Source organism: Canis lupus, chromosome 20 (assembly GCF_048164855.1).
Source record: "Canis lupus baileyi chromosome 20, mCanLup2.hap1, whole genome shotgun sequence".
NCBI lineage: Eukaryota > Metazoa > Chordata > Mammalia > Carnivora > Canidae > Canis > Canis lupus.
Genome location: NC_132857.1, coordinates 2,784,310 through 2,811,811, shown reverse-complemented (window position 1 = coordinate 2,811,811; position 27,502 = coordinate 2,784,310). Strand labels below are relative to the sequence as shown.

The 27,502-nt window shown below is 42.6% G+C and overlaps 1 protein-coding gene across 12 annotated transcripts in view; it reads right to left on the bottom strand.

Moving 5' to 3' along the window:
* The window catches only part of INPP4B (inositol polyphosphate-4-phosphatase type II B), a 709,031-nt gene that overhangs the window by 264,651 nt on the left and 416,878 nt on the right, over positions 1-27,502 (bottom strand). The gene's annotated exons all lie outside the window — the stretch shown is intronic.

Below are 27,502 nucleotides of genomic sequence, written 5' to 3'. Positions count from 1 at the left end.
TTTTAATTTTTATTTATTTATGATAGTCACAGAGAGAGAGGCAGAGAGAGAAGCAGGCTCCATGCACCGGAAGCCCAATGTGGGATTCGATCCCGGGTCTCCAGGATCACGCCCTGGGCCAAAGGCAGGCGCTAAACCGCTGCGCCACCCAGGGATCCCTAGCTCTACCATTATTAAACCAGGTTACTGAAATACTCCTTGTGGTTCTACTTTGCAAATAGCCCCTTTGTACACACACCCTCCTGGAGTCAACCTAATTTGCCAGAGCCATCTGTTTCCTATTGGGACTGTGACTGATACTGACTTAATAGCCATGCTTGTGTGCAAAAAAGAGAAGCAGAACAAAGCATTAAGGTAGATTACCGGAAGCGATGCTTTCCGGGACTCCTACATTAGACAGACAGAAGCAGAAGGACCCTTTCCCTTGGAGCTTGCAGAATAATCAGGGAATACAGAAATTATGTGGGGTCCTGGGAATATAATAAATGATGGAGGACAAATCACCCTTCCCCTTGGAAGCATGGGCTCCTCTTCCCAGCTCTGGGTTGTAGAACCCAGTTACTACCTTCAGAGAGGTGGGGGCCGCGCTTCCCTCCCCCAATCCTTTACACCCTTTTGCTTAAACTCACTCATTCTCACTACAACATTTTGAAACTGGAGGGAACACTACTTAGTGTAGGACAATGTACTAGGTTTCAAGGGACCCCATCAATCCTGGCTCTGAACTCCATTCAGTTTTTTTTTTTCCCTTTACATGTTTTTTTTTTCTTTCCCTAAAGAGAAAAAGGTGGTTCAGCTGTTGCTTATTTATCTGTGCTCATTGCATAGACCTCTTATTTTCTCACGCTTCAATATGGTATTGGAGAACACAACATTTTCCTCTTATTTGTAGTTCATGCAAAACTCAAAAACAATGATTAAGCCAGGAACAGATTAAAATTAGCTGCCTGAATACCTCAGAGTGCTGCAAAGAAGTATTTTTATTCCTCCGCTACAAGGCTGTCTTCTAGCAGCAAAGCCTTATTATTTATATAATGTGGTCATCTAAAAGCCCTTTTGGAGAAACTTCACAGTCCCACAGTCCTTGCCATGCAGCTTCATTTGACTTCTTGAACACAGCTGAAAAGAACCTGTTTTTCGGTCGTCGCTCCTCCCCCAATACCGCTTAGAACCTTAATAATAAAGGTGGCAGGTAAAAATTTAAGGAGCCTTTTCCATTATCTTATGTTGCAGGAAACTTTGTAGTTTTGAGGTTTAACGATGTGTTCCTAATTTTATATTCATCATCATGCTAATAAGGATGTAAAACATTGTTTTGCGTTGAAGCATTCTGTACCTCCCTTCATTAAAAGCACTAACAGGCATTAAAAAAAAAAAAAATACAGAAATGAAAGCTCCTGCAAGCAAGGGTCTGTTAACACCGCCGAGGGCAGGGCACACAGAGAGGTCTTACAAGTGAGATCACTAAGGGGCAACGTGTGAAAACAGGGAGTATCTGGCGACGGGAACAGCGGCGGCTCCTCCCTCCCTGCTCACCTGCAGGACGGGCAGCCCAGCTCCCGCAGGGAGAGCCCAGGAAGGCTCAGCGTGGGGATGCGTGGCTCCGGCAGGTAGCGAGGCAGCGGGACAGGAGAGCCCGCCTCGCTCTGCCCCCGGAGGAAGGATCGCCCCCCTCTTTAAAAAGACACGACTCAAAAAACAAACAAACAAACAAAATAAAAAATAAAAAAAATAAAAAGACACGACTCCACGCGGGGTCCTCTTAGGCCTGTGGGGCAGGGGAGCCGCTGGCTGTAGGCCTCGCCTCCGCTAGCAGTGACTGATAGGTCTGAGCCCGGGGTGATCCCATCACCGAGGCCTGTTTGCTCATCAGGCTTTACCATGTGGAGAAAAAAGGGGATTGCCATTTTTGTTTGTTTGTTTTTTTCAACCCCTTTCCTAAAAAATCGGGCCTAAAACTTCACAACGATAGCATCCTACTCCAGGAACTTACAGTGCGGTTCATAATGCATTTGCATTAATTTACAGAGACTCTGATGATAAGAATTAAGATCCACCTTTTATTTTTTTTTAAGATTTTATTTATTCATGATAGACCTAGAGAGAGAGAGAGAGAGACAGAGACCCAGGCAGAGGGAGAAGCAGGCTCCATGCAGGGAGCCTGATGTGGGACTCGATCCCGGGACTCCAGGATCGCGCCCTGGGCTGAAGGCAGACACTCAACTGCTAAGCCACCCAGGGATCCCCAAGAGCCACCTTTTAAACAGAAAAACACTACACAGGTCCTACTCTGCTTACTAGTGAATATATAAATCTACGTATATGGTGGCAGACACCCTCTCCCTTGACCCATTCATTACTTTATCAAAAACAAAAGTGAACCTCTATGTCAGTGTTATTTGGCATCTAAATCAACACCACACTTATTTATATTCCTAAGCAGATGTCTTCAGACGCACACTGGTTTATCTTAAGGAGTCAATTAGAATTAAGAAAGTCCCCAAATGTAGAAATTAAATGACTTAAGTTACACTTTTAGAAAGTGATAGAACTGCATGCAGACAACCTTACGTAGTTGTCTTTTATGTCATTTGTGTTTTACGTAGACGGGAAAACATAGTGTTCGACACGTGGGTATTGAGTCAGTAACATCCAGCTGTGACTCTCAGCAGTTGTGACCCCGGTTAATTTATGCTTAGTGGGATCGGAGAACCTCAGGGCGGCCCTCGTGGTCTCTGTTCCCCGGTGCTGATGTCCTGTACATCCCCCTCCCTTGCCTTCGGTGTGGACACGACCAGTGACTGGCTTCTAATCTAGAACATGACAAAGGTGACAGAGTGTTGGTCTTGTGATTGTTAGGTTACACAGCAAAGAGGATCAGATGTCACCTTGTGATTATATCACATTAGGTAAGACTCTGTTTTTAGCAGACGGGAGCCAGAGATGCTTGATGAAGTCAAGGGCCATGCTGAAGAAGCTCACGAGGCAAGAAGCTGCTGGCAGCTCCCGGGACCTGAGGCAACCTCAAGCCAAAAGCCAGTGGAAATCGAAGGGTCACCACTGTACGGCCCCCGGGGACTGACTTCTGCTCAGGACCAGAAGGAGTAGGGCAACAGATGCCTCCCTGATTGAGCCTCCAGATGAGATCACAGCTTGGCTGACCCCTTGACTGTAGACCTGGGCGCAGGTCTCGACTAAGCCCAAGTCCCAACACAGAGGAACTGTGCAGTACGAATGTGTACCAAGATGCTAAATTTGTGACAATTTGTTATGAACCGAGCTACTCCTCAAGTTCCCTACATGTAAAACAGAAACACCAGAATCTCCCAGAGTAGTCGTGGGCATTAAGCGCAATACCTTAGTGAAGATGCAATCAAATAAAGTACTGACTAACCAAGAACTTGACAAATCCAATTTTATCACATCTGATTTTTGGAACAGCACTAAATAAAATTGAGAAATGGGAAGAAACTGGGCTTGAGCCTCATCCCCTCATCCTTTCAAGCTCTCCCCGCCTTTTCCCTACACTCAGCTCTGACAGGCTCCATTTTTCTTCGTAGCGGCAGATGCTGAGGATCAAAGAATCTATTTCAAGGTAGGAAATCTTAGAGTAGCTTGAGCCACACCAGAAAGACAATCGCTTCTTCTGCCAGGACACACGAATTGCTGCATATTTGCACAAAGAATTAAATTAAAGTTACCGGGGGATGTATATAAGCATATGAACATCTTCATAATATATAACAATTTCAAAATAGACCTCTTCTATTTTGTATAGAGAAATTTTGCTGAAAAAGCATTCACGTTCCTTAATAGCAGTCTGAAGTATCTTGCTTACTGCCCTGATCTTGAAACCGAGCTTTATTTATTACTCTCATTTTGATTTCAGATCATTTTAATTACCAATAAAAAGCGAGGACCAACACCGGATGGATTATGACTTCTGTGGATGCACTTAAAGCTAGAATAGTAAGTAGCCTCATTCCAAAGGTTCTATAAACCATTTTTATAAGTGAATGCTCTCATAAAGAAATTTGGAAGGAAATCCTGTTATTAGTGGAGAAAGGCAAAGCAAAGAACGACTGGTACTTTAAGTGCGTCGAGTACAAATCAACGCGGTCAACTGAAAGGTGTAATACCTCATCCATCCCTCAGCTTCACGAGACCAGAAATCATCAGCGAGAAGACAAAGGATTTCATTTCTATCCTGTCAGTTCAAACAATGAATTAGAAGAAATTTGAATATTAGCAGCATAGAAGCCCATGGGGACCAACTCTGTGGTCTCGCATCACTCCTATAGAGCAGATGGGGGATTTTCTGGTACAACCACTCACACGGAACCACTGAGGTTGAGACCCTACCTGGCCAATTAACCAGGGATCTCCAGGTCTGAGTAGACCACGTAGCCCACTCCAAGGGCTGTATTTCATATTTTGCAGTGACGAGGATATTGGCACTCTCGAGATGAAGTGATAGATAGAGGACATTTATTTAATGAATTATAAGAATATTTGCTTCTGAGCTCACATAAATCCCTCTACTTGTGAAGGCTTGAAAAATACTTGGAAGTTTATAATAAATCAAACTAATATAAATTGGCCTTTCACTACACTGAGGAAAGGGAGTTTTGCCTGTTTCTTAAATATGAATCCCATCACCAGCGTTCGTAGCTGGTTGGGTTAGAAAAACGACTAATAGCTCCACACCATCCGACATGCCTTTAATGCTTCCTTTTATTTACCCTGTGTTCTAAAGCACTTATCTCTGCATCAACTGGCATGCTGACCAAGTCCAATAGTTAGCTATTAGTGATAGCTCACCACTAATTAATCATAAATTTGGCCAAATCACTTAATCTCTTTGACTCTTTGTCTGTCTCTAGTAAGAGAGCAACCATTTCCTTTACTCATGTCCTTTGTTTAGGGGGTTAGAAGTAATAATACATGTGAAAACAGTAAGGTATTATACATATTTAACATAAAATTACTATAAATGTTAATATTACATTTCTGGCCCGTAGATGGCTCATTGAGTATCAATCACTTCTGCTAAGTAATAAGCTGCAACCTAATAACATTTATTAACAGTGAGATTTCCTGTGCTTTTTAGCTGTTTTTAATATTGAATGTACTTTGGTTATCTTTCTAATACTGCTTATAATTTACTTTTAATCCATTAACATTCCCTAAAATAGCCCCCCTCTCTTGGGAAGAACAGCATGCATTTAAAGAGAAATAACCACATAAATAAGAAAAACTTTTGCAGATGGGAAAGAGAGCATTCGTCTCCTTAACACTAAGATACCCTAGTGGGATCCAGGCTGTAGAACGGGGGAGCTAAAGGGTGAGGATATGTATGTGTATATCTGTGGGTTTACAACTGCTCTATAATGTATATATTTCCTTAAAGATTTATTTATTTGTTTGAGAGAGAGAGCGAGCGCGTGAGAGTGCACATGCACGGGAGCATGGGTGCAGGGGTGGAGAGCGGGGCAGCGGGAAAGAGAGAATCTCAAGCAGGCTCCTTGCTCATCACAGAGCCTAACGAGGCTCCATCGCAGACCCTGAGACCATGACCTGAGCCGAAACAAGAGTCAGAGGCTTAGCCCACTGAGCCACCCAAGAGCCCCTTATGTAATGCATATTTTTACATCAAGTGTTTGGAGGCCTTTTACCCAAACTACAAAGTTTGGAAACTCAGAGGATGCCATCACAATGGGAAATGTAAATGTGGCACGTTCTCCTATTTCCATCATGCCAGCTCAGCATGATCACAGACTTCACGATCCTATAGCTTCTACAAGGTAAAATTTACATGAATGGAAAAAGATACCAGATAAAGCAAGAAAATCGGCTCCTTTTCCAGCAATACGCTCATCAGTCATCCAAAAAAAAAAAAAGAACATAACTTTGTTTGACAATGTGATAAACACATCACTTAAGATGTGGATAGTTTTTCTTTAAAATATAAAGACATGAAATAATCCTTAATTTGCACATTTCTTTTGCCATTTTATGTCATTCAGTTAGCACATAACAATATTTTCTCTAGCTGGAGTACTTTAAAATAAAACATTGTTCTTTTGTTGTCTATCATCTCATCTGACTTGTTCAGAGTGCTTTACAAGCTCTCCTTAAATTATTCTAAGCTAACTTTGCTTGGTTCCACTGATTTCTACGCAGTCTTAAATTCATGAGCGAACAACACTGAAATGCACCAACTCACTTACAGTTGGAAAAATATGCACAATAAAAAAGTCTTTACGGAGGCATCTATGCTTTAGGAAGTAATAATATTATTCCTTAGAAGAAGACGAGACATTATATAGTAGCAGATGTACCTGTGACTAATCAGATTCTATTATAAGACACACTAAAGGTGACACATCTCTAGGAAAAAGAGGACATTTCTTGATGAGAAGGCTCTACAGTGACTATCAGATAACTCATCAGATAATTCACTTCTGATTTAAAAAAAAAAAAAGCCACAGGGAGAGAAAATATTCTTGAAGAATAAACCATCTGAAAAATAGTGACAAGAAACAGATTTGGAGAGAAATATATACTCTGCATTCATGCAGGTGTGAGAGGAGGCACCCGGATGCCAGGGTGTGGGGACACGACTCCGTGCGTACGACTGGAAGCGACACCCATTCATACAAGCACGTACTTGGTGGGACAGTGAGACGTGAATCACAGTCACATCACCCAAAAAGTGTAGAATCTGAACAGAGGAAGATAGTTCCTTTAATTCAAGTCAGTTCCCATAAATTCCAGTGGTCTTCATAAAAAAAAAAAAAAAAAAAAAAACAGTCACTGTGATTCAAAGAAGATTTAACAATGATCAAAAGAAGCAGAATAACCAAAGAAAACAGAGGGTTGGTGCCTACACAGATTTAGAGTTTACGACGGCCCATTTTCCCTACAGTTGTCACTGCTGCTTCTTCAGTGTCTACCTAACCTAGCAAGTGAACCTTTGGGTACATGGTTTCTAGATCTTTCTTTTTCTATTATGTGGTTGGGGGGGTCCGGGTGAACTGTCTTTCCCCTCAGCTGTCCACCTCAGTTTGCTGATGTAAATCTCCGGTCACAACTCATTAAGTCATGCAGATACAGTCACAGGAACAATGAGATGGAATTGTGGAAAGCAACGAACAATAGGAGAAAACGGCTTTAGTTTACTGGACATCATTATCACATCTTGCATGGTGCGGAGCTGAACACTGAATTTATATAGACATGGTTTCTGCAGCCTAGGAATTTATGAACTAAAACATAAATAACACATCCTCATTCTTTCCCAAGAGGAGAAGAAGAACATAGATCTGCCCTGTGGGCTTCCTAATCAAACCCCAAGCATTAGGACTGTAAACTGGTCATTAACTTTATTCCATTTCACTCTTCCCTCTTTTTGACGCTTGCCCTCTATCACTCAATAATTTAAGGAGACTTTGGGAACGAGAAGGCCTATAGAAGGAATCAAAAAGGCGAATGTCGTCAAACATTAAATAACATGGAATAATAGAGGCTGAGACGAGACTAGAAACAACTGACACACTGATGATATGGAAAAGGATAAAAGTCTCTTTCATAAACCAAACCAGATAAAGAATGTAAGAGGTACCATCTAGATGAGAAATAATAACCAAAAAGTATAAAGTAAAGCCAAGAACAGACGAGGAAAGAAGAATGTTTTGTTTTTTTTTTTACGATTGTAATAGAGGGCCCGGGAGCCATTTAGCAAAAATGCATTTTTCTAAGCAAAATTATGGCTCTATCAACTCAGCAACAAAGATCAAATTGAGACAAATATTAAATAATTTGAGCCTACACCATGTAAATAATTGAAATACTTGGCTTAAATTGGAATCTTTCAATACTTTTTTTTTTTTTTTTTACAGGTGAAATGTTGAGTAGCAGTAGCACCAAGTAGTGCATGACGTTGCACTAGGAAGGAAAGCAAGTCCCACAAATGGAATCCTCCCCATTTGAAAGGACAGAGAGGGCAGGGCCCCGCCAGGCTGGCCAGCCTACCACTGACCAGTTTCACGATAATCCAAATGTAACAGGGATAAAAGACACCAGGCTTCACTGAGCTCTACAGTTGCTCTGATTTTCCATTTGACTCTGGGCCTAGTCTTTTTTATTATTATTATTATTATTATAAATTTATTTTTTATTGGTGTTCAATTTGCCAACATACAGAATAACACCCAGTGCTCATCCCATCAAGTGCCCCCTCAGTGCCCGTCACCCAGTCACCCCCACCCCTCGCCCACCTCCCCTTACACCACCCCTAGTTCGTTTCCCAGAGTTAGGAGTCTCTCATGGTCTGTCTCCCTTTCTGATATTTCCCACTCATTTTTCACCTTTCCCCTTTATTCCCGTTCACAATTTTTTATATTCCCCAAATGAGTGAGACCATATAACGTTTGTCCTTCTCCGACTGACTTATTTCACTCAGGCCTAGTCTTTATGAGAACGTTGACACAGCCCCTCTGCTGACTGATGTGTGGCCTTGAAGTGCCTCAAGAAGCGACTACATTTGATATCTTATTTCATTTGAGCTTATTAATTTAATGCTATTCCACTGTAAGTTCATATGGCAAGCGATATACTTTTCAAATCAACCAAATGGGCACTTAGAAAAGACTGATGTCACCTTAATTTCTACATTAATAGGTATTGAACCAATATTTGTTGATGATATGCTATGTGACAGCCAATGGGACCAAAATTCTTCACCCAACTGCTTAATAGGGATAGCAGAAAGAGGGCCTTAAAGAGGCAGGGGTAGTAGGCATTACTTTTTCAGATTAAAGTGCTACATATAAAAATAAATAAAATAAATAAATAAAAAATAAAGTGCTACATACATTCCAATGACCTGATTATTATTTGGCCAGTGCTCTGAGTGAAACGTACAGCCCTCATTAGGAAGTCCTCGAAGTACTGCATCATGGCTTTAACACATAAAATGACGGGTGGAGTAAGCCAAGTCACTACTTGTTTGAGCACTGGCATCAGGGTCAAAAAATTCAGCATAAAATTAACTTATCCGCCACTTTGCTGAATTCGCGACGACGCTATTATTTTCATTTAAATTCCAAATTGGAAGAGTCAGAGTGAAAAATATTAAAATGCAATAAAAACACAACTTAGCATAATTCATCAATTGAAATGACCAAGCAAACGCTTTCCATGTGAGCTTTTCTCCTGAGACTCTCTGATAGCATAATATAAAAGACTGAAAGTGAAATAAGAAAGCATTTATGAGATGGTGAGCATTTATCAGTAGGTGAACATTGCCTGCTAGATTTAGGTCCACACATGATAGCAAAGGTGGCTGAGCAAAAGGGGACAATCTCCTTTAAAGAGGAGCAATAGGATCACAGCACTCCCACCTGGGGGTTAGCTGGGTCCATCCTAAATCACAACAATGTCCCGCTCCTCTGAGGGAAAGAGAGGGGACAGGGAACTGTAATTATCAAAAACACGAGAGAACACCTAAACACAATAATCCATAAATTCTGCTGTATAATTTATAAAACAGAATTACGGCCCCATTACGTGACTGCTTACCTATCCACACATTTCGGCAAAGCGCACACCAACAACAGACATAAACTCTGAGCTTCATCTGATGAATCTTCTTCTTCTATCTTAAAGCCTTTACTTATGACACAGGGTAGGGTGGGGCAAGGGCATGAAATCTGAGGAGGGGGTCTGGTAAGGAGGCCCAGCCCAACCCTGCGACTGCAAAGAGGTCACACCAAGGAGGAGCCTTTGTCTCCATCCACCCCTGAATCAATTGCTCCATTATTAATTCACTTGGCAGAGGATGAGAAATGAGTTGACTTATGCCATTTTAATGAAGTTAAGGCACTCACCATCCACTCTCTCTTCAGTGTTTGGTCTTGTTTAAGGAAAATAGTTCATTTCTGGAATATCCACCTTCAGACAGTATCATTAATCAGTCCACTGTAGACCCAAATCAGGTTCATTCTGGAGCTCCAGTCCCAGCCACCTGCCCCACCTTCTAATTCTTTCTCCATATAGATGATTAAGGAGTCACCAGAAATCATTAGCGTGTGGAAGACCTTTCCTCTATGCTCTCTTTTTTTCACCTGATGATTAACAAGTGCCAATCTGGGACATAAGGGAACAAAAGAACCTCTTTCTCCGTAAGAGCTCAGCAACACACTCATCTCAAGGAACGGAGATCCAGGGTGGCAAACTGGAACTGGCTTGACCCAGGGCAAGGGTTGTATAAAAGGTCCCTAGTGAACAGTGTGAAGTAGGAGTCCTTCCCGCTAAAGCCACAGGCCGTGTGTCACGAGAATTCCCATGTCCGCTTCAACGACCTCTTCCCAGGAGCTGTTCTGCTGCAGAGAAAAGTGATGTCATGCACTTCACAGCCTGCTCGACGCCGGGACGCTCTCAGAAGCTGGTGTTTGCCGCTCAGCCTTGACATCACCAGTGAGGAACGTGGAACAGATGTCACTTTCCTCGTGTTTTTACACTCCTTTACAAAGAAAGATCTTTCTGATCCTCTTCCAAATTTCTACCATATTTGGCTCTTTATTCGCTGTCACTACATACTCTAATAGCCAAGAGTCTCATGGTGATTGACCCTTATGTACAAGGAGTTAAAATAAATTGACTTGGGTCACCGAACAGCAATTTATCTTAATTTAGATATAATTTTGACGTCATAGAAGATAGCCCATCCTTGACATACCTCGGGTAATTTCTCCTCAGGGAATAAGAACAACTCATAACCAAGAGATAAAACCAAGATTTGTGGATCACTTTCCAAATGAGAGGGAGAAAGAAAGGTGACATGAAAGGAAGGCTACTTTCTGCATTGTTTGTTGTGCTCTTTTTGCGAGTTGGATTCTTAGGAAGAAAAATCTACTTTCGCATGGTGGCTTACCACTAACTGGTTCTCTAAGAGAACGGAAGTCAAACTACCCCTTTACCAAATAGCTTAAAACCAGAGAGTAATTTGGACACCAGGGGAATCTCATGGATCAGCTTTTCCATTTTCTGGCAGAGACATAAAAATACCACATTTCATGGAAAATATAAATTATAGGCCTTTTCAACATCAATAACTTATGAAAATAAAATATCGTATAAAGATTTATTGTATATTGACAAAATACTCTTTGAAGTGGAAGTTTCTGTGAGCAATAAGGAATAGCAATCACTCTTTCTGAATCTAATACCAAAAAATGTCCTTTATAAAAATCACCTCTTTAGATCCTCCCCACCACCCACTGCCAAGCAATCAAGGAATCACCCATCACTTCGTTATTTTTCAGATCACTTAAAACAGACAAACCAAGAATTTTATGCTCAAATAATTCCAGATATCCTTGAAACAGTATTGTCAGAAAAACTGTTAAAAACAAACATGGTCTGTTTATTCTCATTAATGTAAGATAGAAACAAGAGGTCTTTTTTAAAGATACTCAGTGTGCTCTAAAAATAACCATGCTGCAGGCCACAGCGTGTTATCACCACGATCAAAGCTACTTCTTATGTTCTTAGATACAACAAGCCGTAGAAAAAACTTAGCATGACATGCGAAGCCACCGTACTGGGATTCAGTGTTGCTTTTTCCACCGTTAGGAACAGCCTAGTCCGTTAGCCTTTCTCTGAGCACCCGGGGGCATGCTATGGCCCCAAGAGCACATGGGACACCCCCGATTTATTTAAGCAAAATGACAAAACTGGAACCGCTGTCACGTTCCACGTTCAATAATTGGTGTCCGTGTTTCCAGTACCATCACTCTAAGATAATTTAAAGATCAATCACAGCACGTAACGGATAATATTCAACACTGCTCTTCTTCACCATTCTTTCAAGTATTTTCTTTGGCAAGGGAAACAAAAACTACAACCTAAATCACTTTCTCCTACACATCACCAATAGGAATATAATTCGAATGCTCACCCACTGCGTCTTACCCTAGATTTACCTCATTCTATATTAATGTTCGAATTCTCACTATATCGCAGCAGAATAAGCCTATTATTTACACCAGGAGCCAGTGCTCCTCTCTGCAGCGTAAGCCAAGTCAGGGCGCAACCCTCCGACGTCCGCAGCCCTAAGGAGACCTCTCAGAGACACGAGCGCTACTTGCCCACGTTCCCTCTGCAGAGTGGGTGCCAGGCCTTCGGGACTTTTTGGTCTAAGTTCATCAACTTGAGCTATATTTCCTTTGCTCCAAGGTTCTCACTTTGAATAATTCCAATAATTCCTTTGCTCCCCCAGCTCTAGAGGTAGGTGCCACCTCTGTGATGGTCTAACCTCATAAAAACATGATCACTTCGTCACTTATATCCAGTGCTCAATATGTGTTCACTATCTAGGTTCAAATAACTAGTGTGGTTTCCGTCTCCTGACTGAACCCCGACTGACTCAATGACCTATGTGGGCAGTAAGAGCATGCACCATCGTCCCCACTTCACAAAATAACATTTTAACCCCAGGAAAGAAAACTGGGACTTGAACTTGGTCTTCAAACTCCAATCTTGGCATTCTTTCCATTAAAAAAAAAAAAATGCTTCCATGTATAAACTGAATACAGTCCTTCTCACAGACACTCTATGTGTTCAATAAGACAACATACGTAGAAAGGACCTAAAGCGGCCCAGATGAACATGCCTATATATAAAGTCAGACTTTTTTTATACAAAGCCCCAGGTAAATTTTGACATTAAGTTCTTCAATTTAAACCCATTCTAAAAAAATAAAAATAAAAAATAAACCCATTCTAATAATTGTGAGCGCTTGGGCTGAGATATATTCTGATTCCTGTAGTATAATAAATAAGCAAGATCCGTTAAACTTGAGCCCACTGAAGACTGTCAAAACCACACTTGTGAGGCTCATTATTTTCTATACAGCTTTACCGGTGGAATTTCAAAAGCAAAAGCAAAATACTAAATAAAATGTAGCTCTCAGTATTGCATTTGCTTGCTGCCAACTCTTCTATAAATATAAAAACAGATCCTGGGAGCTGCTGTTCAAAATGAAAGTAATGACTATTTCCTGATGGGGTGTTCAGCAAGATTTTCCAGACACGGGCTTCCTTATTCTCGTTGGCTAAGCACTGTGTTTTTTCCTCCTGTCTGTTCAGTGAATGTGCTTCTAAAGGCTGCTTTGTGTTCCTGTAAATTATAGGAGCTCCTTTACCACAAGGCCCTGCAGCAAAGCCTAATCAAGTTGAAGGAAGCCCCGCAAATACTTCCCAAGTGGCCCTCCACAATTGGCAGCATTAAGATAGCAGCAAAAAAGTGAAAACAGAGACTACAAAAGCAAATACATCAACTTTTGTTCTTCCCTCATTTCTTTCTCAGGTCCTCAGGACTGAAAAATGAGAAAAAGACATTACAGTACAGTTGTATCTATAGTATCTACGCTATATAACTATATTAAAATATTCTGTATGAAATGAAATTCTTGCTCTTAAAGACATAGATAGATAAATATAGATATTGCTTTTCTACACTAAGAAATATTCCCAAACCATATGTTCATATGTCTCACCAGGAATTTAACAAATTCATCTGCTAACTTAATAGGCTTGGACTTCAAACTCTCTTTTGGTGGCTTACGAAGCGTTGCTACGAGAGAACAAGTAAGAGATGAGCAAACAAACAAAGGAAGCCCTTCCGTCTCTCTTCATTGCTGTCAAGTAATCAAACACCTATGGGAGAGCAACTCCCCGTTTTTATGGCCCAATATCATCGGGACTTGCTGTTGAGACACTGAGCTGAGGGGTACCTGGTGTTGCCGAGCACAGCCCACGGCGGGAGAGGCGGGTCCTACGGCGGAGATGAGCCGGGTCATCCACGGACGCTAAGCGGGTGACAGGTGGCCGACGCACTTATCAACAGGGCAGCCTGGAAACACAGTTCCCAGCTCACTGCCCTGATAACCACACCCCCACGTACTGGGCTTTGGAGGCTGTCGGATACTTTAAGCCACAGAAGCCAAAAGCGCTACTACCAGAGCGCACCTTAGAAGCCTAGAAGCCACCGAGTGTGTTTCTATAATGCGCATGAGAAAAGACGCAGCATCCAAGTCCTCGGTCGTTAACTGATGAGATACAGCTGTGAGTACTCCACCTTCGTCCTGTTAAACCTGTAAAAGGTCCTGAATAGAGACCCGGCTAACACATTCATCAGAGAATTGTCAAGATGCTGAAAACTCCACCATCCGTCACTGCAGATCCATTTTCCAAGTCGTGGGTAGAAACAGTAGCCTCTAGGGGGAACTCCAGGCTCTCCGCCTTGATTTTCCTAAAGGCTAAGTCAGGAAAAGAGGAGAAATCATTTCCCTAAGAGAAAATGACCGAGCTAATCCGATTCCAGGACATTGATGGGACCACATGTTGCATGACTGGAGCTTTCAGAGGGTTTCAAAGTCAGCGCAAGCAATTCCTTCTCTCTTCGTGGCCTCTGTTCATTTCCGGGGCAAGCACACGGAATCACCGCCCTGGAGACTCCTTGCCCATGTACATCTATGTATGTAATAGATCCGTCTACACACGCACACATGCGTGTACACACAGACACGTGCGTATTCAGGGGCACCCAGGGTTACCCGATCACTGCCTTTGTTCCGTTGTCCACTTCCATGTTTTTGAGGGAACATATTGCGCAAAGAAATATTCAACATTCCTGCTGCACCATAATGGCCTAATATCATGGCACTGAAGGTATTTCTCTCATTTCTAACAGTATGCAGAGCAGTGCAGAATGCTACTTTTCAAACCAAACGGAGTGCCATTAACTGGCTTTGTGATTTGGGCATATCCTCTAAGAGTTCCACTTTCCTCACCAAAGTTTCTAAAGTGCCTTCTAGTCCCAAAATCCTATGCATTTTTATCTTCATCAATTTATTTTCAATGTTAAGTGAAATGTCGTTCCACAACTTCTGAGTGTCTAAGTCATTTCCCCACTGGCTGATTCATTGACCTAATGCCACTCAAGGTCGTGGAGCAGAACCCAAAACATCCAGCAAACACGTCAGAACCCAAGTCAAAGGCATGCGACCAGTCGGCTGCAGAGACCTGGTAAAAACAACAGCCAAGACCCACCTACACAGACAACTCTCCACAGCAGAGTTACAATCTGCCTTTAACCCAGCGTACTGGGTGATGCGTGACAAGAGTTCTTAGAGCCTTGGGACACGGGCTCAGCAAACGTGCGTGCTGACTCCCACACCTCAGAATGCAGCGGAATGCACAGCTACCTTGACGGATCACCCTCCTGACCATGACAGCAGCTGTTCATCCATAAGTACGTGGCAATTCAGAATAGGCTTCGTGAGCCCAGCCCATCTAGATGTAGGAAAAGCCAAGTAGGGGTAGTCCGGTTGCCCCATATATTTGGAGCTCTCATTCATTTCCATTTTGCGTCTTTTATCTATCCTGGACACTCAAGGGATAAACTTGCCAGAACAGTTCAGAGAGAGGACAAAAAAGAACTTTAAAATCATGAATTCCAATTCTTCAAGAAAATCCAGGTATAAAAACGAACTCACATTATGGAATACAGAGGAAAGGACAACCTCTTTTTTTAAAGGCGGAAGGGCAGAGGGAGAGAGAGAGAATACCAAGCAGGCTCCATGCCCAGGATGGAGCCCTGAAGCGGGGCTTGACACAGGGGCTTGATCCCAAGACCCTGAGGTCATGACTTGCACCAAAATCAAGAGCTGGACCCTTAGCCAACTGGGGCACCCAAGCACCGAGGAGCAAAGAACAATCTTAAATGTATTAAATCCAAAGTCCTCACATCACAAATTATGAAACTGTAACCCAGAGGTCCGATCCTTCACTGCAATGACCTTTATCCTTGGGATTTACCTTAGATGCTATCACGCATAGTCCAGAGTTTAAATACACCCACCTACATCAGCCTGGTGTATCAGTCACACACTTCTGCAAAACAAACCGTCCTGATCATTGGCGCCTTAAAACAACGGTACGTTGTTTCTCATGTTTCTGTGAGTGCACCGTGCAGTGCTGTTCTTTTCATCTGGGCTCACTCATGGCGCCCAGTCAGCTAGTCACTCGGCGGTGGCTCGATGCTCTAACACGCCCTCACTCGCATCCTCGGGCCCCAGCTAGGGTGGCTGCAACAGCTGCAACATCTAGGATATTCTCTCCATGCAATCTTTCATCTGGGTTTTGCACACGATGCTAGAGGTGTTCCAAGAAGACAAAAGTATAAGTGGTCAGGCCTCTAGAAACAGAGGTTCAGAAGTCCCATTAAGTCACTCTTGCCGTGTTCCGTCAGTCAAAGTAAGTCACAAGGACAGGGCGGATTCAAAGGGTAAGAAAACAGACGCCACCTCTTTATAGGAGGAGCTGCAAAGATTCTGTGTCTTCAGAATCTACCAACCCAGACAGAAGAGGCTAAATTATTTTTTTAAAAGATTTATTTATTTATTTATGATAGACATAGAGAAAGAGAGAGGCAGAGACACAGGAGGAGAGAGAAGCAGGCTCCATGCCAGGAGCCCGATGTGGGACTCGATCCTGGGACTCCAGGATCATGCCCTGGGCCAAAGGCAGGCGCTAAACTGCTGAGCCACCCAGGGATTCCCAAAGAGGCTAAACTAAATGAAAATTTGATTTCCTTTGTTTTCAATAGAATATACCCCTAGGGACCATGGTCATTGATTCCTGCATGCTTCAGGTCATTCATCAGTTTGGATTCTAACAAACAGAAACCACGCCAATGCCATGCCTCTATACAATTTCTACATCATAACTGACACTCGCTAAACACATAATCGTAACAATGGGGACAGAAGTATACACAGGCATGTTTCGCAGAAAATAAACTAGATTTGGTAAATTTATTTATTAGACACACATTCGTATCTGTTATGAAAAGTTATGACCTTCTCAGCTGAGAAAAGCAATTACTTTTTTGCATGGAGGATCTTTATATTAGAACACAAAGGAGATTTTTTTGAACTTTTGTTACCGGTTTCTGGCAAGACTAATGCATCCGAGGCAGGCAGCGTCTAATCATGCAAACTTCATAAAGCCATTCAACTTATCAGCACATGGGGCTACGGCAATCATCGCTTCAATCCTCAGGCCAATTAATTTCATTGACAAAACCCGTTTTTGTATAAAGACAGCCTTGATCATCCCTCCTACTGAATTGTTTCTTAATCTCAAGAGAAAGAGACGGTATGATTCAAATAATGCATCTGCTAAATGCATTTATCCTCACAGGTCCTACAGGGCTACAAATATGAGAACTAGGCAGTTTTATTCTCCAGAATTTTTAAGACTGTAAGGGCAAAAGAAAAAAAAAAGAAAAAAGAAAAGACTGTAACGGCAAAAAGAAAAAAGACTTTGCAAACAATTGGTTTACAAATGTTTGAAATGACAGAATGTTGGAGAAAAGGTCCAGGTCACAACGCAAGTTCAAAGGGAGAAGATATCACATTAAGGGATTTTAAAAATGTGCATAAAAAAAACAAAAATAAATAAAAATAAAAAATGTGCATAAGTGGTGAGACGTATACTACGTCCTTGCATACAGGGTAAGGTTTTTGCCAGGACAGAAAGGGAGGACAACATCTAGATGGAAGGGAGAGGGGAAAGATGCGAGAATTAATCAAACCAGCAAACACAAGTGAGTGATTGGTATTATGAGGATGTGAGGTCTAAAAAGAGAAAACTCCTAAGAAACAAGAGTACAAATGTAGCCTGGAGCCAGGCTACAGAGGAATTCACCTTATTTTAGACGGTAAGGGGAGCTGGTGAAATAAAATAATCAGAGTAGTATTTTTACCATCAATCCGATAGCAATGACTATGGCTGATTGCAGAGGCAGCGAGCGGCTAGCACGAGGCTAGGCACCTACCGCAATAAGACGCATGAGGATCCCGAGGCCGCAACCAGAGGAGAGAGAATCAAGTGCACCGACGGACAAAGACGACACGGGGTCTCAGAGAGACAGGCCACGTAGGGCAAGAATGTGCACCTCCCACTGTTCGAATGAGGAGACAGTGGTAGGAAAACGCGGGTGGTCTCACTATCTTCAGGCCTCCGAGCTCCAGTTCCTGCGGGGGGTGCTTTGCTTCGACGGCCGTCGGCAGGTCCGAGGGCTGCAGGGCCACCAGGCCATAAAAGCAGTGACCAGGCGGGGGAGGAGGGCAAGAAGTGGGGCAGCCGAGGAGCCGGGCAGCTTCTAGGGAGGAGCCAGCTGGTAGGGCTGGCGGCCCCCCAGCCATACTAGGCCCCCCAGGAAGATGCATGGAGCCACCTGCTGGCGACACCGGCTGGAAGCCAGAATGAATCAAGTAACGGAGGTGAGAGAATCGAGGGCTTTGCTGAGTGTATTTTTGACTCTCACTCTACCGCTGTGGCTGAGAAGGGAGCCCCAGGAAGCCCAGGTTGAGGGGGCACGCGGGAGTGGGAGGAGGCGCTGTGGGTCCTGGCCGGCAGGAAGCAAAGACCAGGCCCTGGTGACAAGTGGGAGGAGGGGGCTGAGGCCATCGTCACCCCTCCTGGGCAAAGGCACAAGTGCGGGCACGGCTCCTCTTTCTCTTCAGACAAATCTCAAAAATAATGTCATCTCGAGCAATGGGAAAAAGCCCTCCCCTTTCTGTAGGAAAGCCCTCGTGTTCATGAACATGATGTGGGCACTGAATGAGGTAGCCATACCGCTGTCCTTTATGGCATTAGCATTTTATGATTTTGTGCTCTAGGGATTTTGATTTCCTGACCCCTTGATTGGTAATTAATCTCAAGCTCATAGACAACTACAGAGAATAAGAAAACATAAGATAACAAATACCCATATCCCCGTCATTATTAATCTGATCATGACTTTTCGCTGTATTTGATTTAGTTCTACTTTTAAAGAAACATGTAAAAAAAAAAAAAGATGTAGATAAAGAAACACATTGAGCCTTTTGGGTCTCCCTTCTCAAGCCCATTTCTTGTGTTTTGCAATATATGTGAAGAGTTTGTTCATTTTTAACTACCCAACTAGTATGGGTATGCAATTTATTCATTTTATGTTTGTGGGCATTTAGATCTCCTGCAACTTTATACTAATACAAAATAAGAGGTGTCGCAAAGGAATTTTAGGAGACTGTGCAGCAACCCTGCCTAAATGCTATGATTATTTGGAGAGTTCAAATCCAGATGCTTTACTCTAGAGCTCTGCAAGCCATCCTGTTTCAGATCATGACAGACGTAGGGAACGAGCGTATTCGTAGGGTGCAGCGGCATAAAGAGAAAAGGACACTCGTAGGAAGTCAAAGTGCACCTGCCACTTGTGCCTCCCCCAACACATCTGGCCACCCTAAGGGCCGAGAAGAATCAAATCTCAATGGATTGCAAACCTTTCCCTATTTCTAGCCCAAGACTGTGTAGATAACACTGGTTGAGCAGGTCTGCCGCAGAGCAAGTCTTCTCAAAGTTGGCCACACGTTAGAACCTGCTGGGTTCTAACAATCCACTTGTGTCCCAGCTGTACCCTAGGCCAACTAAATTAGAGCACTGGGCAATAGGATCAAGACATTACTGCCTTTTAAATCTTCCAGATTTCCAAAATAAAAAATAATAAATAAATAAATCTTCCAGATTCCAAAGTAAAAAATAATAAATAAATAAATAAATAAATAAATAGATCTTCCAGATTCCAACCTGCAGCCAAGGTGGGGAACCATACTGAGCAGCATGCTCCCCACCTCCCCTGATTACGAGATTCACCTGCAACCCTTTTTACTGATGTATTTCCCAAGGCCCCAAACTCTCCTCCCAGGGCAGCCGGGGCAGCCGTCTACAGGTAGATGCCTGGAAGCGGAATTGCTGCGTCTCGACGGAACAGTGGCGAGAAGGCTCCGTTAAAGCCACTGAAAAGCCCCCATGTGCTGGAACGATCGACCCAAGCAAGTAATCTTTGCCTTTTCAGATAACGTCCGTGTCCGAGTGGCTCTTCCGACGTATTTTACTTCGATGAGCAGCTGTTAGCCTTGGAAGAATCCGTTCAGATCCCCCGCCCAAGGCCCCAGCTGAGCGTCGTTGAGCCCCGGCCCTGGAACCATCTCTGGTCCTCTTTGGCCTCCACCTGCAACCAGCACAGGACCCCGGGCTCCGCCTGGTGCAGCCACGCCTTGGCTCCCTCATTCATAAAAGGCCATCAGGACGTTGATAGTACCTACTGGCCCTGTTGGTGTGATGGCGATGGCCCAACAGGTAAAGAGTTAAAACACCTAGAATGTAAATGTTTAACAAAGGTAAGTTTTATTATGACGTCGGTTTACGTTTTCCAGTTCTCTCTTTGCGGACAGTCTCACAGGTTTATCACCTAGAATTCTTCCCATTTTCACCCACCCAAATTCCTTTATCCTCACTGACTGCAGCAACGGAAAAACAAAGTCTTAAAAATACCAAAATTATTAAACCTCTTATTGGGTAACAGATTCTCTCCATATATTTTCCAAAATATATTAAATAACTTTCTCTCCTTTTTGTCACCACCACCACCAGCAAATAATGTCGAGAGTTCTTAATTCAAAAAAACAAAAAACAAAAAACAAACAAAACAAAAAAAAAAAAAAAACACACACCTCGGTTATGTCTACTTTAGTTTAAGCTTTGTGCCATCCTGACTCAATTTTTTTCAAGGATCTCTAGGTCTTGGTATCACACAACCTACTCTAATAACTTGTTGTAGAACTAAAATAACCCTTTTGGGCAGGAAATTTGTTTTCATGTCCAAGTTTATTCGGTCATGCTGAACTTTCATGCCATTTTCTCGAAGTTTGGGTTCTGTGCCCATTTAAAACCCTAGGACTTGTGATAGCTCTCGTTATTTAGTATTTACTGTCGAAAGAACTTCAAACCTTTAAAAAATATACTGGGATGTCAGAATGTTTTCTTTTGGGTTAAATTCCATATATAAGAGTAGCTTTCCAAGAAATACCAAAGGAAATGTTATTGAGGTAATTTTAATCATAAAGGGGCCCCCATCGTAGATCCTGAGACCAGGATTCTGGTAACATGTATATAAATTCTGGTCCTAATGTTCATATAAGCAATATTTCACACATACCAGTAATTAAGCTAATAGTTTCAAAGGCCACTGTCTAGAAGGATGAATAAGTAGCCAATCTAGCCGATATAAAACCAGGCCAAATTATAAAATGTGGCCACTTAGGATTATTAACAAAATTTACTACTTTGTCTTTTTTCCTGAGAAGCAGCTGGTCACCTAAAACCAACTGCTTTCTTTGGTGCCACCTAGAAAGGTGTCAACCGTCAAGGTGTTTTGAAATCATTACTACAGGAGTAAACATTTAAAACCTGGGAAGTTCACAGAAAGCACCCTGAAACTACATCTCAGACATTTTTATTCTCAAAGACTACTTCATATTACGAAGGCAAATATAGTTACTGATACACTGAACATAATTAATCTGCCAAAATCTGTTTTTAGGCTGTGAAGAATTCAGGTCATTTCAGGGATGGGATAACGTCTATGTTAATTCTACAAATCCCACAGGAACCAGGTCAGGGATCTACATACCGAAAGGAAAACACTTTTATTTTATTTTATTTTATTTTATTTTATTTTATTATTTTATTTTATTTTATTTTATTATTTTATTATTTTATTTTATTATTTTATTTTATTTATTTTATATTTTATTATATTTTATTATATTTTACTATATTTTATTTTATTTTATTTTATTTTATTTTACTTTATTTTATTTTATTTTATTTTTGGAAAACACAATTTTAGATAAGAGCTGAAGATGATGATTATGGCAACTACAATGACAGACTATCTTTTAATTATGTAAGTTCACAAAAAAAGTGATCATCATTTTTAAAACATCAACTCGGGATCCCCGGGTGGTTCAGAGGTTTAGCACCTGCCTTTGGCCCGGGGCATGATCCTGGAGACCTGGGATCGAGTCCCACGTCGGGCTCCCTGTGTCTCTGCCTCTCTCTCTCTATGTCTATCATGAATAAATAAATAAAATCTTTAAAATAAAATAAAATAAAAAATAAAATGTCAACTCTAATATCCAATAGCCATGCAAATAGTTTGAAAATCCTACTAAAGTGATTCAGAATCTGGATCGGTACTTTTCCTACAGGAGCTGAGTGTGCACCAAGGGTTAATGTCTATATACACACATCTATGTGGTTGTTTTCTCACATAACTTGTGCAGACGCGTTATTTTTCCATGTACATCCTTTGAGTGTCACACTTGATACCTTCTCTTTACCTAATAACCACTTTATCCCAGGGTTCACCACGTCTGATCGATTTTTGTCTCCCAAGGATATCTAAAATCCGGCCACTTCTCTCCGTTCTGGTGCTACTCTGCCGGTCCAGCCACCACCATCTGCTCTTCTTGCTCATTCCTAACCTCCTTTACTCCATATTCCACATGGTGGGTAGAGCGACCATTTAAAAATACAAACAGAATTATGGCTCTTCTCTACTTAAAGCCACTCGGTGGTTCCCTAAATCGGATAAAATTAAGATATTATCAAGACTCTGCATGAACTGACATGTAGCCTGATTTCTAACAGGAGCATGAAGAGTCTTGGTGGGGGAACAGACGCTGCTGCTTGACCGCCTCTTGCTAATTCCTTCTCTGCTACCAGAGCCCAGTTTTGTTAGGACTGGCGATTTTCCCAGCTTTCCCTGTCTTTTCGAGTTGGCCGCCAGATTTCAGCCAATGAGATGTAAGTGGATATATATGCTGAGGGACTTCCTTCAAGGTTCCAACGGAGTGTCTCTTACTCAAAGACACTTCCCCTAATTATCCTTTATAGAATTAAATTTCCTCCTAGTAATATCTCAAAATCCCATTTCTTTTTAGCATTGATTATAATTTTTAATCTGTTGGGTCGGTTCTATCGGATTCCTCTCCAAGACCTGGGAGAGCAATGAACATTTATGCCCTACTTGCTGCGATATAGTGTCGCCCGTCACAGTAGTCAATTGTCCCTTGGTGGCTTTGCTAAAAAATGGAGAATTTAAAGTCCAGAAAGAGGCTGTGTGGACCATGGCTACCTTCACAACTGGAGGCACCATTGACCAGTTGATCCACCTTGTCCACTCTGGAGTCCTGGAGCCACTGGTGCATCTGCTTACCATCCAAGACACCAAAATTGTTATCATCATCCTTGACGTTATCTCTTTTATCCTCCAGGCAGCAGAGAAGCTTTCAGAGAAGGAAAATCTGTGTCTTCTGATAGAAGAAATTGGTGGCATTGATGAAATTGAGGCTTTGCAACTTCATGAGAATCCTCAGGTTGCCCTGACTGCTTTGAACATTATCGAGAACCATTTTTGTGAGGGAGAAGAAAGTGGTGCAATATTACCAGCCCTGGACCAAGATAATGAATTATTAAACCGCTTAACAAAAAAATACCAAGGCCCCATGACTTCTAAACAAAGGACCAAACCCTAATGGGTAACTTCTTCGAGAACCTTCTATGAATTGGCTTGGAACCGGTGTAAAGCTTTTTTGTTTGTTTGTTTTGTTTTTTGTTTTTTTTGGGGGGGGTGTAAAGCTTTTTAAACTAAATGTTAATAAAATTTTCAACACATTCAAAAAAAAACAGGAATGAGTAAAGTCACTAATGTTGTAAATATTTATCAACATTACAAACTATATAGAAGTCCGTATCTCAACAGACTTTGGTCTTATATTTATTTTGTTTAAGATACCATGCGTGGCAGTATGGGAAATATAACAGTAAGTATAACATGACTTCAAAAAGCAGTAGGCTCGTACAGGAGAAGAGCATGTACTGCAGTGACCAGGAAGGGCGGCAGGTGACATGAACATGGAAGAGATCCTACAGGAGTCCACAGGAAGGAGAAATCCCTAATGCCTGGCGTGTTGGAAGGTCCCCGGGGGCCTCAGCTGACCACAAAGTTGAGGACTATTGTTTCAATGGAGGCAGAGGATGAGGGTGCGTGGGTAGGAGGCAAGCAGCTCAAACCCAAGAGACTTAAAAGGCACTTTCAGAATTGCAGGTGGTAGGTGAGAAACTTTAGTAGCTCATTAAAAAAAAAAAAAAAAAAGCAAATGTATCATTCCACTTATCGATTAGCTCAGCAAGAAAAGGTGCAGCTCATTCAGAAAAAAAAAAAGGAAAAAGAAAAGCAAATATAGGCTCACTTCCGCTTGAACTTACCTCCCGATTATATAAATTGACCCCGTAATTACCTTGATCCAACAATAACCTTTAAAAGCGTCTGTCCATATTATGACTATAATTTGCACGTAAATATTAAAGAACAAATGCATCTATAAAATGTCATCAGAGCAAGCTCTTTCCAATTTTAAAAGAGTCATTAAGACACCAATAAAAAATGAATTTAAAAAAAAGAGTCATTAAGTTTCTGCATGAGAATAAATACGGCAAATCACACAATGGAAAAGGAGAAATAATGCGCAACATGATCACAGACACGACCGTTTTGGCGTCATGTAGGCAGACGGTCCCTCAATCGTCTCTGTGCACTTCGGCATTATTACTCACGGAGTCTGATGCAATAAAAATAAGAGAATTCCGTGTGAATTCAGTTCGGCTCCACCGAACAAAGATTCCTTTAACACGTCCTGTGAGAGAGGCAACGAGCCGAAGGGTTGGTGTAGACTCAGAAATGCAAGACAAACAAAACATAGTCAATAAAGGGGAAAGCGTGGAATCAATGGAAACATCCTGAGGTTTCGAGGCATCACCGTCATCATAATTGTAGGAAAAAGAAACAAGCCATGGATTTCCTGGCTGAAGCAAGTGGCGTCTGCTGCATCGGTCAAGGCCCAAGAAGAATCGGACAGTGCACTCGAGGGGGTGTCGCCGAGGAGGCGGATCGAAGTGACCTCTTGCAGGGGCCTAAGAGGGTCGAGCATGCAGGGTGGCCCCGGGAAACCCCACCCCAGTGGAAAGGACAGGACCGGAGCAGAGCCCGCAGGTCCCCTGACCTGGGACGTGGGGCCAGGAGTCCCGCCAACAGCCAACAGGGACTCTGGAGAGCCAGGAAAGCAGCCACTTCCAGAAACCCAGTGAGGGTGGGAGGGGATGGAGGGCTGCACACCGCCCTCAGATTTTTCTCTCCCGCTGTGCCCTGACCTCGAGAGGAGGCTCACGTGGGCTGGATGCGTGCAAAGCTGAAAGCAAGAGAGCTCAGGCCCTGGGGGAGGCGGGGCCGGAGCGGACCAGGGAAGTGTGGAGAATGGTTGGGGGGGTGCAGGGGGGCAGGCAGAGGCAGACGAAATAACCAGCTTATTTGTTTAAAAAAAGGGAGTTTTAGAATGGAGCCCATCACGTTTGTTCATCAATAGCCTGAGGTTCCCAAAACCTGTTGGACATTCAACCAAGATGAAACATTGAATATAGAAAAATGCAAAAAAAAAAAAAGAAAAAAGAAAAATGCACAAGTTTGGGGAGAATGTTTTATTTATTTATTTATTTACTTACTTACATATTTATTTATTTATTTATTCTTTTTGGGAGAATGTTTTAAAATGCTCTTGTCCTCAAAGCATCTCACATCCTGACATGGTCAGTCCACCTTACTAACCATCCATTAATGAAACAGATGAAAAAGAAAAAGAAAAAGAAAAAAAAAGAAAAAGAAAAAGAAAAAGAAAAAGAAAAAGAAAAAGAAAAGAAAAAAAAAGAAACAAATGCCAGATATAAGCCTCCTCCTGGTTCGGGGAACACACAGGAGGAGAGCTGGAAAAATGTAGCATGTAATTTAGGTTACGTGAAATATTTATGTTAAGAACAAGTGATGATTAAATGCATTTAGGATTAGGGAAATGAGAGTGAATTATTAGGCATGGATAGATTTTTTTAAAAGATTTATTCCTGAGAGATACAGAGAGAGGCAGAGACACAGGCAGAGGGAGAAGCGGGCTCCGCGAGACTCGATCCCGGGACCCTGGGGTCACGACCTGAGCCAAAGGCAGATGCCTCACTGCTGAGCCACCTGGTGCTCCTGATTCTTTATCATAAAATAGAATTATCTACCTTCAGAATACTTCTAATGTGCTTCCCTCGGATGAATGTCCCGTATGTTTTTACCGGTTAACAGGGTATTTCGCCCACAGATGCGTCACGTGCGTCACGAAGGGAGGTCTGCTTTGATCCCGTTCCTATTCCTTTTCCCTCCGTTGTTTCCATCCCCATCCACAAATGAGACTCAATAGTTTTTATAGGATTCTTTCAATATTTGGGAGGGAAGAATGTATCTATCTGATGGAGGGAGGGAGAGTGCAAGTGGTGGGGAGGGGCAGAGGGCGAGGGCGAAGCGAGTCTCCACCGGGCAGGGAGCCCGAGATCCTGATCCGAGCTGAAGGCAGGCACTCCACGAGCCACCCGGGCGCCTCAGCTTTTCTATGATTAATGACTGCATGATTTTTCCTGCTTTGTTTCAAGGAGCATAAAGACACAGGCGTGAGCTTTCTTTAGCCCACAGTCCCCTGCAACTTCCCCTAAAGCCTCCACTCCGCCTTCCTGCAAAATTTCTAATAGCGTCAAACACTGAAGGGTGGTGATAAACAACAACCGCACGGTGTGGCTGATTTAATGCCCTAAACCCACGGGGAGGGTCATGTCTTCCTTTCTCCATTTCACCAAAGAGGAAACTGACGCCGTAGGGATGTTAATGGACTTGCCTGAGGTCACGTGACCAGTAACTAGCAGCCGTCAGAACTTGAACACAGATCTGCTTGCCCTTAGGGTTGGTCTTTGTGACCTTCTGTTCTCCTGCTCCCAATTAACACGTAGCAATGAATCTCCAGTCACCCAGCGATGCTCCCCCAGAGTTTGAGAACCTAACCCTACAACAGGACCACACACCCCCCTCCTGCTTTGCAATTCTACGTAGTGTATGTGTTTGGTCACTTTGCAGGGGTGTTCTCGGGGCTGGGGAGATGATGATTTGAGTCCTTTATGGGTTTAGTCCGGGGCTGAAGATAGTAACCATCACAACAGAAAAAATAGGGTTGGAAATAACTGCCGGCCAGGCCCACTGACGGGCAAGTCGGAGCCCAGCGTGGTGTATTTCCGTCCCTCCAGCACCAAAATACCCAAATGGACGAAAGCCTCACCGCCATATGAGGCACCCCGTCCGCCAACCATGCTGCCTCTGCAACCACATAAGACCACGCGGTGAAAAAGGCTTACACGTGAAAAATAACCCATTCAAACAAAGGTCACAAAAAAAGCAAAACAACAGAAAAAAACAAAGGTCACTGTCCTGGCTTCAGGAATTAAAGCAGTTAATTCTTGTCTCATAGGTCTTCCACTAACCTTGCAAAAATATGATTATAATAATAACTGGCTTGGTATCCAGGGGTTACACCCCTCTTCCCTTTTAAGATACTTATGTATTTTAGAGACGGGGGCACACAGGAGCAGGGGCAGAGGGCAGGGGGGAGGAGAGCAGAGAATCCCAA